This window comes from Eleutherodactylus coqui, chromosome 1 (genome assembly GCF_035609145.1).
Source record: "Eleutherodactylus coqui strain aEleCoq1 chromosome 1, aEleCoq1.hap1, whole genome shotgun sequence".
NCBI classification, from domain to species: Eukaryota; Metazoa; Chordata; class Amphibia; order Anura; family Eleutherodactylidae; genus Eleutherodactylus; species Eleutherodactylus coqui.
Window position 1 is genome coordinate 335,624,966 of NC_089837.1, and position 13,316 is coordinate 335,638,281.

Genomic DNA, 13,316 nt, shown 5'->3' on the forward strand with positions numbered 1-13,316 from the left:
AGATTCTTTTATTTTTATTTTTTTAATTAGTAAAACTTTCTTGTTTTTTTTTTTTTACACCTTTCAGTTCCCAAGGGGGACCGATGCCTTGATCGCTCCTGCAGTATGACGTATAGCATTATGTCATACTGCTTTTGACAGGCAGTCCTTCAAGCCACCCCACGGGGATGGCTTGATAGGGAGTCTCCTAAGGCACCCCTAGGGCCTTTCAGAAGGCCCCCGGCTGCCATGACACCGATCTGACCGCGGGGGGCCGTAAGGGACCCCCGAACATTGTTCAGGGGATTTAAATGTCGCTGTCAGAATTGAAAGGCCGATTGCAGCTATTGCCCGCGGGTGTCAGTTGTAATAAACAGCTGACGCCCGCGCTGTATGGAGGGAGATAGCGGCCTTATCTCCCTCTATACACGTCCTGCAATAGCAGGACGTAAAAACACAATTGGGCCGTCACTAAGGGGTTAACATGGTTTTATACCGGTCACAGATGTCCATCAATCAATATCTTCATGGCCACACTGTTATGACGAGTACCAGACGGCTCATTTCCTCCTTCCGCAGAACAGGTTATACTTTTGCTGCTTAACTCTAAGACAGTTACTCTATTGTCACAACCACCATACAGCATCAGTAATCTCTCCCATAGGGGACAGTTAGTTATTCTCTGTACTAGACACAATCATGCAGCTATTCCAGCTTATGCTTGTCCCTACCCACCAGAGGTGATTGCAGACTGCCCTCTCCTGTCAGGTCATGTGTATGGCATTGATGGCAGTCAGCGCTAGTATTAATCAATTCCCTCTATAGTCAGAATATCTGCACTAGGGTCTGGAAACTCTCGATGACACCGTAGCCAAGGCTGCAAGACATGCCGGGAGAGTCCTGACTTAAAGCCCAAGCTGACACAGTTTCTTACAGTATTTGTCCTTTTTGTACTGAAAGATTCTTAAGGCCTTCAGGTCGGTATGTTTACCCGGTGAATGCCATCTCATTGCTCTCAGCTACTCATGCTAGCCATTAGCGGAGAGATTTTAAATCTTCCAGGCATCCAGCCTTCTGCGCATGCGCCCATCATTTTCCGTCTGGCACACATGCGCAGAAGACAGCGTGGGGTCCTGGAAGGACCAGACTGCACTAGGACATCATAGAGGACGGAGGTGAGTATTTTCAGTTCCTCTCATGGATCTCATCTGTAAGGGGAGCAGAAACTTAAACTTTTATTTCACTTTTTATTCATTTTTATGCAATCACTGTTATCCGGCCGTGTGAAATAAGGTACAGCTAGTGAGGCCATCAAAAGGCATATCTGTGGTCACTAAGGGGTTAATGGGATGTACCATCAGGGTGCTATTATACGAGTGCTAGAGCTCACATCTTCCCCAAATTTGGCAGGCTAAATTTTCAAGCGCAGGTGCAGCCCGGCAATTAGAGCTATGACCTGAGCATTTTTGGGAGGTCAGTGTTCACCTACTAACTAGATATTTATCTACACAGTTGGACAAGTTCAAGGTTTAACAGGGAACTCATAAGCATGCCCATGCCTTCTGTAGCTTCTGTTCTATGATATAGTTCATTTGTTACCTTATACGCCTTGTTACAGAATAATACAACTTTATTTAAAGGGAACCTCTCTAAACCGAACATCACCATAAATAATTATGATGCTGCTCAGTGAGGTGGGGCCGGGGTCGGGGAGGTCATTTTTTATAGTCCCTTCTGTGAGATTGTGTGCGCACAGTGGTCCAGAAAGAGTCAGACTATCAGACTGCGAGTGGACATCATTAGCGAACACCGCGAAAAGGTGACTATTAAAAAAAAGACTTAGTTTTTGGTGCTGTTTGGCACTGAGAAGTTTCCTTTAAGGCTGGGTTCCCACAGAGTGGATCCCACCGGAAATCTTGCGGTTTGGCCGCAGCGAAAAACCGCAAGATTTTCCCCCAGAAAGCGCAGCTTCAAAACCCTCGGCACTTAACCGCGGGTTTTGGAGCAGTTTAGCCGTATGCTTTTCCATTGTGACCGGCACTCCCATAGAGGAGAGCGTGGCCGCAACAGATTGGCCGTCCCGTGTGGACAAGATTTTTGACAAATCTCGTCTGCATGGCTGGCTAATCCCGGGATTAGCGGCCGCAAGGGGATTTGCTGCAGAGACCGTTCTGTGCAGAAAGAAATGCATGGATCCTTCTTTCTAACAAATAAGGTGCGGGTGCAGATACATATCCTTCATTGGTTGCTACAATTTGAATGTGCAAGTGGGTCAGTGTTTAATGTGTGGCACCTGACCCACTTGTAATGCTCAATGATGGCGCAATAACTGAAGCGGACAACGTCAGTAATGAAGAATACTTTATTCCACAAGAGGCACAAAGCATAGCAGTCAGTGACAATCTTTATATGAAGTATATACAGTTTGATGTCCTTTGAGTGGAAACAAAAAGCAGAACTGTCGACAGATCATATCTTCTTACTCTCATATCCTCTTCTATCGTCACATGCAGACCCACCAAGTACAGCAGCCCATTCATTCTCATGAACAGTTGGAATCCCAATGGCAGACCAACACCAATCACATACTGACGCACATCAAGGCAATATGTATTATTACACAGGACCCCAGTAAATGGGATTTTACTATCATACACAGAAATAGAAAAAAATGACTCAGACCAAATATAGTAAGTTAAATAATGTAAAATTTATTTCATTATATGTGTTTTGGTTGTTACCTCCCATCACTCACAAGGAGGGTACAGCAACACGCAGGACAGGAAAAACCCCCTGTGGAGGAAACCTGTAGGGAAACCATGGCTGCTGTACTGCCCTTCCTCTGGGCATACTAAGGGAGGGTAACACTATAAAATGTATGCAAGGTGGGGGTGTGTGACTACCTACAGTGACTGCATGTGACTATCTACAGTGACTGTGTGTGGGTGTATGCATGTGTACATGTATGAATATGATCCATCAATATGTGACACAGTGTCTCTGTGAATGTGTAGGAATATAAAAAGGTTACCGGTCTTCATCGGTCGCCGCTGACGTCGAGATCGTTGTAGAGATCTTCCTGTGCCTGGAAGGCTTTTACCATCGATGGATTCTGGTGAACGAACTTGCAGAGGGAGCAGGTTGGTCGGTTGAACTGTGGGCCGCTGATGGTGAAGTCTTCAGCGCCTCTCCTGAACATGTGAAGAGCCCAGCTGTGATGGCTCTGCCGCTCTCTTGTCCACGCCCAATGGGAAGGGGCTTCTGCCATGACCTAGAATTAAACAGAGTATGAATATCATTATCACCACAGATTTTTCATCAAAGACTGGAGTATTTTATATTATTTCTACTAACGAGATCACAAGTGGTTCGGTCCACCCAAGTTCTAAATCCCATCCGGATAAGTAGCTGGTTTCGTTGCTTGAAGAGTTGCTGTCTGTTCTCCATCCAGGTCGGTCCAAAGGCCCAGGGGAAGATCTCCCATCGGAAGCAGAATTCCTCCTCCATCTGGTTGGCTAAAAACCTGGAAGAAAAAATGAAACTGGACGATGAACAAGTCAGAAGAAGAGAGAACTGGAGAAAAGGGGCGATCGAATGAACACTCGGTAAAGTCATGGGATCCTGGAGTCTTCACCATATTTTATTTTCATTTTCCTGTTACTTATTTTAGTATTCATTACATTTATACATCAGTCTGTAAATACAGATCTGTTATAATAAAGCAACTCACAAAGCGGGAAAGAAGTTGTTTCTATATTCCTCGATGTGCAGTCCGGCTCTCCTGAAGTAGATCATCACCATCGCCAGCAGATACTAGAGTGAGAAGAAGGACAGTTAGAGGCTGCGACTACTAACAAGTAAAGAATAGAACCACATATTCCACATTTTTATATTACCTTGTCGGATATCATCATGCAGCTATCAGATGCGAGAAACGTCCAGTGTTGTCCATAATCTAGAACAAAAAGGAACTATATCAATTTTTCTTTAATAAATGAATCAGTTTTATGAATTAGTTTAGTGACTGCAGTAAAGTTACATAATCTCCTCCATCATGTAACACTGAAAGAAGCAGCAGAGCAGGAAGAGCCATCAGTTCTGTACTTCTACAGGAGCTCTACTGAAAGTCATGGACATCACATGTGACCGTATCACAGAGACAGTGATACAATAAGGCCCCATTCACATCTACATTTAGGCTCCATTAGGGCATTCGGTTTCTATCTTCATTTTTTAGAATAGAGAAACTGAAGTTAAACTGAATTCAAACAGATCCATTTTTTCATATTGAAATCAATTATAGAAAAAAAATGGAAATACTTCTGTTTTTATCCATTCTGTTTGGCTTTTTTTCTTTAGGGGACTAATAGCGCAGCAGACTAGATAAGTAGGTTAGACATAGCACATCCAATCTGGCATTCATTTCTGGTATAATTTATGCCAGTTTGTGGCATAATTTATACATAAATGTGTCGGTCCAGGAGGCCACACCCCTTCCCACCAAGCCATGTTACCTTGCTGGGTGGGGGTGTGATGAACATCGGCGTTCATAGTGATGAACATTGGTGTACATAGTAAAAAATTAAAATTTTTCTACAATTCCTTACTTCTATAAAGAATTACAATTTTTTTGTATGCCAGAAATTGGCATAAAACCTTTTCTGAATCTCCCCCAATGCATCTTACCAAGAACTCGGAAGAATGCTGCCATTTCATCCTGCTGTTGGGCTGGGTCATGCCTCCTCCTCTTCTGGGGGTCTTCCTCGCACGGGCTGGGATCTCGCTTCCTCTTCCGCCCTCTGTCGTCTCTTCGGAACAGCATACGCAGGAATCTCACTACGCCGTCCATGATCCTTAACAGGGGAAATAAAAAGGGGTTATTATTAGGACAAACACTTGATCGTTTCTGTGTCCAGTGTAACTAAGTTATACATATAGATCCCAGTGCAGTCCCTATAGACCTGTCGTTACATTATGTGTATATGTCCCGTCCCTCCCTGTATAGTAACTGACCCCCTATAGTGAACGTCATAGCTTACCAGGTGCTCACGTCGTCTCTTCTACACAGAAAACAAGAAAAGAACATGTTAATATTGTTCATTAAACTACAATAAAACAGTTATTAACACAGCGCCATATTTATTCCTCGTCACCCAAATATCTCTGTAGTTATTCCCAGATACAATTCCAGGAGAAAAGAGCAGCGCCGAGTAAAAAAGTCCAGGCAGCGAAGGGATGCCAGCGTCCCAAAATCGTGAAACTCCCACAATGTGATCACGGGGCTTCTGATGGGTTGCTATGGCTGGAATGTGGTCACTGGGTCTGCCAGCTATGGTGGCCTATGAGAGTTAGCCACTGGCTGATCTTCATAGGCTTTGTAATACACTGCTAAACTGAAGCATAGTACTATATTCTAAAAATGATAAAATATGGTGACATTCAAGGCCCCCTAGTGGGAGAGATTGGCTAATTGAGAACTAGAGTTCATCCTGCAAAAAATAAGCCCCATAGAGCTCCGTCGATGGAAAAATAAAAATGTTATGGTTTTTGGAATGCGGCAACACAGAAGCAATGTTGAATGCTGTAAAATTTGCAACCGAAAACACATGGCAGAATGTTTTTTCCCCCAACCCCCCTAAAAGCAATTTAATAAAAGGTATACAGTACATTATATGCACCCAAAAATAATTTTATTAAAAAACACAACTTATCCCGCAAAAGTGAACCTCTGCACCAGGGTCTGTAATAATAGATTAGGGGACTGGCAACTAACTGAATGAAGACATGCACACGTATGTGAAGTAAAATGTACATACAGTATATTGGGAATAATACAAGAAGATTCATCATAGATGCATATACAAAACACAGATAAAGTGCAAATACATACAATAATACAAATAAACTGTCCAATACAAGATACATTACATACAAAAGCATGATAAATACATAAATAATACAAATAAACTGTCCAATACAAGACACATTACATACAAAAGCATGATAAATACATAAATAATACAAATAAACTGTCCAATACAAGATACATTACATACAAAAGCATGATAAATACATAATACAAATAAACTGTCCAATATAAGATACATTACATACAAAAGCATGATAAATACACTCATGTCCATATTTATTCATAGTCATCCAAATATTTCAGTTTATTCAATATCACCATTATATATTCACTAACCCAAATATCTTCATATTAATAATCATAAAAACTCTCCATATTTATTAACAATCACCCATTTCTTTCAAATTCTGATTAAACCCACTGCTATAATTTGCTCCTAATAAGCAGTGATCAATAATCACCAACTCAGATTATATAAACCAGCAATTCCCTGTATTATAGTTTTTGGTTCTTCTTACCCCTCCTCACGGACAACGGGTGGTAAATACGCCATCACAGTGCTGTAGATCCGGGTCTCAGTCGAAGAAAGAAGTGTTTAAAGTCGCTGAAAAGTCGCTAAAATCTCTTTAGTGGGAGCAATAGGGAGCCAATCTGAACTCTGAAAGAGCAATCGCTGACTGGCACCAACTGTCGTTTTCTTGCTCGGCTTGCAAGCAAATCCTGCGATCCTATTGGCTGTTGCTGGTGGCACCTGTCACAATGGTTCACACAGCAGTAAATGTAGAGGGAGGCCGCACTCCCATCATCTCACCTTCCAGGCTCATATATTATGGTTTTCAATGGATACTTAAACCTTTCCTTATATTTTCCATCTTTATCCATCTAGTGCCATTTATAGCTGCGGCCATGTTGTTCTCTGGGGTGAGATACAATTTGTCATACTGTACATTCTTGAACTTGGATATATTACTACTTGGATAAATTACCTTTTTAACCCCTGCACTTTCTATTGGTTCAGTTAATTTGGCATTTTGTCAGTTTTGTCTTCAGATTTATATACAGAGATGCTGAGGATCGGCAATGGTAATATGACAAAGAATGCAGCGTGTCCTATTTTGTCGTATATTACGCACCAATTCAGGCTGGGGGGTTAGCATACACAGCTAATACATGTGTGCTTCACATTTTATGTGCTTGAAAAATACGTACATAATCGATGAGATGCATATGTCCATGTGCGTGAGCCCTTAGGTCTCTTTCACACAAGCAGCATTCTGACACAGAGTAGGCATGTCAAAAAATTGGATCTAAAAGAACCAGCGGTTTCCTATGGGTTTATTCAGATGAACGATTTTTGTAGCACATTAAAGGGGTTGTCTCGCGAAAGCAATCAGGAGGCTGGAATCGGCACACGTGATGGGGCGGAGCTACGCAATGACGCGTAGAAGGGGGCGGAGCCAGAACGCCGCTGCTGCCGGACAGACCCGAAGGCAGAAGACCCTTCTGCGCAAGTGCGTCTAATCGGGCGATTAGACGCTGAAGTTAGATGGAGCCATGGAGACGGGGACGCCAGCGCAGGGAAGGTAAGTGAATAACTTCTGTATGGCTCATATTTTTATTTTTTATTTTTTTTAACTTTGTCTTTATTAAACAGGTCTGGACAAACATATGACATTACAATATTCTTGCAGGTTCTTTTTTCGCCGTATTGTCCCAGCCTGCATTTTTTGTGTTATTTATATTAAACTAAACAAATTAAAATAAAACTTTAAATCAAACAGGTTATATGCATGAAATCTAACCTTTGACCCAATTTGACCACGGATATTTTTGGTCTACTGACCTGTATGTTGAGGATTTTCAAAGTTTTCGGAGGTCCCGCGGGCTATGGCACGACCTGTGTATCACCCTAAATCGGTGTGTCTCCCATTGCTATCTGTTCCTGGAACCAGCAGGTGTAGTAGAAACAGTTTCTCAATTTGTCTTTTACCCTTTGTGGTAATAATTGAATGAAGCTCCCCCAGGTCTCAAAGAAAGTTTGTACTTTCTTTTCTCTGAAAAGTGAGGTTTCCGCCCAATCCATCTGGAACAGGAACGCTAGCTTGTCCAGGAACAGTCTGAACGGGGGCCCTGTTGGTTGTATCCATGTTTGTAAAATGGCTTTTAGTCCTGCTGCTGCTATAAAGTGCAGCAGTTTTCTAACGCCTCTCGAGCAATGGTAGACTTCAGGGTCTAAATAGCCAAATATTGCCCATATTGGTTCTTGTGGGCAGAAATTCGTCAGGTGTGTTTTTGTGTATTCTCCTATTCGTGTCCAAAAGTCCTGTATTGGGGGGCAGGTCCATAGGTTGTGATATAAGTTCGCATATGGGGCCTGGCATTTAAGGCATTTTGGGGTGTCGTAAGTTCCTATTTGGAATCCCCTACTTGGGGTTATGTATGATCTGTGGGCAATTTGCAGTCTCATCTCCAGAAATCTGGCTGATGGTAGGTATCTGTGTGCTGAGGTCAGAGATTTCATTATCAATGTAGGTGTGAAATCAGGATTGTCCCTGGCCCATTTACCTACCCCCGGGTTAGTGTCATCTTGCTCCCTCATGTTTCTTATTGTCCTGTACAGCTTGGAGATCATTCCCTGTGGGCCTGTTTTCCTAGCCGTCCATATGTCGTTTACTTGTGCCCAGTCGGGTTCTTGAAGTCGTGGTATGAGTTCTGTGATGTAGTGTCTTACTTGTAGATATGAAAATAGTGGAATTTGGATCTCAGGGTATTTTTGTTTCGTTTCGTCGTATGTTAGGATTCGTTTTTCCCCTGTGTGCAGTAGTCTGTCTATTGTGTGTATTCCTTTGGTCTCCCATTCCGCGAATATATTATGGGGATTACCGTCTTGAAAGTTGGGGTTGTTTATTATCGACAGGTATGGCGATACTTGTGGTGATGTTTGGTTATCTTTACGCAGTTTGTTCCATGTTTTCCAAGCCGTTAATATCAGGGGGTTCTTTTTGATTTTTCCTGGGAGTTCTGCGTATGAGCAGTGGAGGATATTCTGGAGTCGTATTGGGCCTGCCATTTCCTGTTCGAGTGGTTTGTTTGTGAAGTGTGACTTGGAATGAATCCAGTCATGAATAATTCGTGCCTGTGCCGCTAGATTGTAGTCTCGTATATTGGGTAAGTTGGTTCCTCCGTTCTCTCTGTGTTTATGTAATATTTTGAGCGCGATGCGCGGTCTTTTCCCTCCCCATATGAATTTCCTGTATAGATAGTTTATTTTCTTTATGTCTTTTAGTTTTAAGAAGATAGGTAGTGAGTGTAGTATGTATAATAGACGTGGAAATTCTATCATTTTTAATAGGCTTACTCTTCCCAGAAAAGAGATCGTGAAGTTTTTCCACGTGTTTAGGGTCGTTTCTAGTTTTTTGATGTGGGGGTCTATGTTTGTGCTGTATAATTTGGAGGGATTTCTCGTGATTTGTACTCCCAAATATTGTATTGCATGTTTTTCCCACTTGAATGGGTACTGCGTTGCCCATGGAGGTTTGGCCTGCCCCCTTAGAAGTAAGGCTTCTGTTTTGTCTAGGTTTAAAGTGTAACCCGAGAGTTTGCCAATTTTTTCCACGTCCTGTAGTAAGGGTGTTAGTGTTTCCCTAGGGTTGTCTATCACCAGTAAAAGATCGTCTGCAAAGGCTTCTACGTTTATCTTTGTTCCTCCGCAGGTGACTCCTGTAAATAGCGTTGTTTGTGTCAGGTACCTAAGCAGTGGGTCTATTGATAGATTAAATAACAGTGGTGAAAGGGGGCAACCTTGTCTGGCCCCTCTAAATAAGTCTATGTTGGGAGTATTAAGGCCATTGACTGTGAGAGTCGTGGTGGCCCTTGTGTGTGTTGTGTCTATGTAGTTCATAAAAATCTGTCCAAAACCCCTTTTTTCCAGCAGTCTGTTTAAATATGGCCAGGCCATTTTATCGAAGGCCTTTTCTGCGTCCAGGCTCAGCAGCATTGTAATTTGGCTCTCAGGGTTTTGTGCTATGACCGTCGCCGCTATGGCGGCTTTGATGTTTTTTAAAGCACTTCTCCCTTGTGTAAAGCCTTTCTGTGCTGGGTCTAGTATGGATGGGAGAATTAGCTGGAGTCTATCGGCTAATATTTTGGACAGGAATTTATAATCACAGTTTAACAGTGCTATTGGTCTGTAGGATTTTGGATCTGTCTGGTCTTTACCCGGTTTGGGGAGTAGTATCGTTCTTGATATTCCGAAGTCTTCTGTTTGTGTGTCGTTTTTATATATTGTATTATAGAGTTGGGTCAGTATTGGCACCATATCTGTTATTAGTATTTTATAATATTCCGCCGAGAATCCGTCGGGGCCTGGCGTTTTTCCCCCTAGTGCCCTCGAGATCACCTCTCTTACTTCTTCCTCCCGTATGTCGGCGTCTAGTAGAGATGTTTGTTCTTCTGTTAGTTTTGGTAGGTTCACAGATTCTAAAAAGCTGTTTATGTCTTGCATGTTTGTCGGCTCTGCCCTATATAGGTTTTCAAAGTACTCGTGTAATATTTGAGTCACTTCTTCCTGTTTTGTTGTGAGATTGTCTCCATTAGCTTGTCTCAATGTCAATATTGGTTTGTGTGGTTGTTTTTGTTTGGCCAGGTTGGCCAGCAAGCGACCTGTTTTGTTGCCCCATCTATAGAACTTGTTTTTTGTTAGTTGTGTTTGCCAGTATGCGTGGGTATGTACAAATGTGTTTAATAAATGTTTTGCTGTGAGGAAGGTTTGATATGAATTGTCGTCCTGGGAATTCATATATTCTTTTTGTGCCTCCAGGAGGGAGTGATGTAATGCCTCGAATTCTGTGTGGAATTTTTTTCTCCTATGTGACAGGTAGCTTATGATGTGGCCCCTCATCACTGCCTTTGAAGCCTGCCAAAATAGGTTTATGTCCTCTATGTGAGCCCTATTGTCATCTGCGTAATTATTCCAGTTTATTTTCAGGTATGCCCTGAAATCCTCTGATTCCCACAGGAATGAGGGGAATCTCCATATTTTTGTTAGCCTTCGCGGGGCTGTCAGTTGCAGTTTCATTGTTATCGGTGCATGGTCACTGAGGGATATTGGGTGGATTACTGATTGGTGGTGATGTTCAAAAATGCTGTTTGATATCAGAAAAAAGTCTATGCGCGAAAATGAGTGGTGTGCATTAGAGCAGCACGTGTATTCTTTGTTGGTGGGGTTCAGGAGTCTCCACGGGTCACACAGATTGAGTTGTTCTTTCAGTGTTAGTAGTGCATGTGTGATTGAGGTTGTTTGAGTGGATGGCCCTGTTCTGTCTAGTGTTTCGTCTTGTACGCTGTTAAAGTCTCCTCCCATAATTATTCTGTCGTTTAGGTACGGTTGTAGTTTTTCTATTAGCGTGGTACAGAATGCCGGTTGGTTTGTGTTGGGGGCATATACGTTCACCAGGGTGTATATTTGTTCTTCCATTTTGATTCTCATTATTAGATATCTGCCATACGGGTCAGCTATGTTTTGTAATATTACATGTGGTGTGTTTTTCCTAATCAAAATGGCTACTCCTCGTGATGCTGATGTGTGTGAGGCTGTATAGCATGCGTCTATCCATGGTGCTTTTAGTTCCCCTTTTCCCTCTTTTTTCCAGTGTGTTTCCTGTAGAAACACTATGTCTGGTTTATATCTTTTTAAATGTGTGAGTACTTTTTTTCTTTTAATGGGTGTATTTAGTCCGTCTACGTTCCAGGACAGTATTTGTATTGTGGAGGGTGTTTGGTATTCAGTAGTCTCTAAGTCTGTGGGCATGTTGGTGTGTGTCGGCTATAATTACCGTGGTTTTTGCCTCTATATTGTCGTCACATCCTTCGGTCCCAGCGAGCCGTGGATGCGACTGGGTGTTGGTTGTGCCATGCCCGCGGGGCCCTCCGGTCCTCCTTCCAGTCCGTTTTCTAAAGGTCAAGTGGGTCAGAAAAAAAACAGAAAACACAAAAAACATGAAAAACATAGTTATAAACGTATAAACTTTCAGTATTAAATTCTTTTGTATAACGAATGCCACATCCACGATATTTCGAACAGGGTCATGGTGAATAGCAATTGAGCAATTCCTTTTCCTTTTTTTTTTTTTCCTCCCCCCCCCCCCCCTCTCTTTCTCATCCCTGTTCTCCTTCTTCTTCCATGCGCAGGTGTCTTCTGGCTTCTTCCGGGGTGTTAAATATTAGAGATTTATTGCCATCTTGGATTCGGAGCTTTGCTGGATATAGCAATTGGAAGCGTGTGTTTTGTTCATGTAAGGTCTTGCAGATTGGGGTAAATAGTTTGCGTTTTTGCGATACTGCCACTGAAAAGTCCTGGAACAGTAAGATCTTTGATCCTTGTATTATTAGTTCTCCTTGTCGTCGGTAAGCTTGTAGGATTGTTTCTTTTGTTGCCCAATGCATGAATTTTGCTATCACTGGGCGAGGTCTGCTTCTGTTGTTGCGCCCCTCTCCCTGGGGGCCGATTCTATGAACTCTTTCTATTGTTAAGGGGTCGTTAGGTATGTCGAGTTAGAGTACTCGTGGTAGCTCAGTTGTTAGGTAGGTTGTTAGCTGGTTATTGGTTACTGTCTCAGGTATTCCCACAAAGCGAAGATTATTACGGCGATGTCTATTTTCTAAGTCGTCGATTTTCTCCCGAAGCGTTTCGGTTTCTGACTGATTTCTTTGCAGCGAGGCTTCCAAGTTTGCTATGATTTGTTCTGTATTCTGGGCTTTTGTTTCTAGTTCCGTCAGCCTTTGGGTGTTGTCTGTGATTTGGGATAATGCTGAATTTATGGATTTATGCAATGCCTCTAGTCTGTTATCGAATAGGGGGAGAAGCATTTTTGAGACTTCTTGTGCCACCAGTGTCGCCTGGGTTATGTCCATGTTATTATTCGTTGGTTGGTCATTGGTTTGTATGGAGGAAGTGTCCATTGTCTCGTGGTCTGTGTCTGATAAGACCGCGGTACGTGGTGGGGAGTTCTTCGAGGGGGATGTAGGTTGGTGTGTGGTTTTGCTTTCTCTTTCTTTGATGTCTTTAGCCGATTTGTTCTTTTGTTGTTCTCCCATTGACGTTTTGTCTGTGTTTGGCTGGCGTGTTGCCCTTGTTGAGGTGCCCGCATTTTTTTCGTTTAGATATTTATCCATGTTTTTTAGGTTGACTGTTTATGCGGGTTGATTTGCTGAGGTATCTTTCCCTGTTCTTGATTTTTTTCTGGTTTTATTGCAGTTTAATTTTGTTGCGGATGTGGCTTGTCTTTCCTTATCTATTGCTCCATCTCTGTTTGTCTGGGGTCCTTAGTTCGCCCCGCGACTAGTGTTTCTGTTGGTTTCTTTTTCTTTGTCACCTTTGTCTTCCCCTCTCCTGTTTTTGGTATCTTTTAATTATTCTGTTTTGTGCTGTCTGTATCCTCTCCCCCCTCTCTTACTTATTTTTCCCCCC